Below are 1,008 nucleotides of genomic sequence, written 5' to 3'. Positions count from 1 at the left end.
GTCACGAACAACAACGCCTTAAGGTTAAATTCCTCCTGTCTGTGCTCATCCCATGTACGTACACTGTTTCCATTCCACAGCTGTAAACGTTCTTCAACTAATGGCCTTACGTACACATCAATGTCGTTGCCGGGTTGCTTAGGGCCTTGGATGAGAATTGGCATCATAATGAACTTCCGCTTCATGCACATCCAAGGAGGAAGGTTATACATACATAGAGTCACGGGCCAGGTGCTGTGATTGCTGCGCTGCTCCCCGAAAGGATTAATGCCATCCGTGCTTAAAGCAAACCATACATTCCTTGGGTCCTTTGCAAACTCATCACAGTACTTTCTCTCGATTTTTCTCCACTGCGACCCGTCAGCGGGTGCTCTCAACTTCCCATCTTTTTTTCGGTTCTCACTGTGCCATCGCATCAACATGGCATGCTCTTCGTTTCTAAACAGACGTTTCAACCGTGGTATTATAGGAGCATACCACATCACCTTCACAGGAACCCTCTTCCTGGGGGGCTCGCCGTCAACATCACCAGGGTCATCTCGTCTGATCTTATACCGCAATGCACCGCATACCGGACATGCGTTCAGATCCTTGTATGCACCGCAGTAGAGGATGCAGTCATTAGGGCATGCATGTATCTTCTCCACCTCCAATCCTAGAGGGCATACGACCTTCTTTGCTGCGTATGTACTGTTGGGCAATTCGTTATCCTTTGGAAGCTTCTTCTTCAATATTTTCAGTAGCTTCTCAAATCCTTTGTCAGCCACAGCATTCTCTGCCTTCCACTGCAGCAATTCCAGTACGGTACCGAGCTTTGTGTTGCCATCTTCGCAATTGGGGTATAACCCTTTTTTGTGATCCTCTAACATTCGATCGAACTTCAGCTTCTCCTTTTGACTTTTGCATTGCGTCCTTGCATCGACAATGACCCGGCGGAGATCATCATCATCGGGCACATCGTCTGGTTCCTCTTGATCTTCAGCAGCTTCACCCGTTGCAGCATCATTG

Source organism: Triticum dicoccoides, chromosome 5A, assembly GCF_002162155.2.
Source record: "Triticum dicoccoides isolate Atlit2015 ecotype Zavitan chromosome 5A, WEW_v2.0, whole genome shotgun sequence".
Classification (NCBI taxonomy): Eukaryota; Viridiplantae; Streptophyta; class Magnoliopsida; order Poales; family Poaceae; genus Triticum; species Triticum dicoccoides.
Note: the sequence above shows the minus strand (reverse complement) of the source record.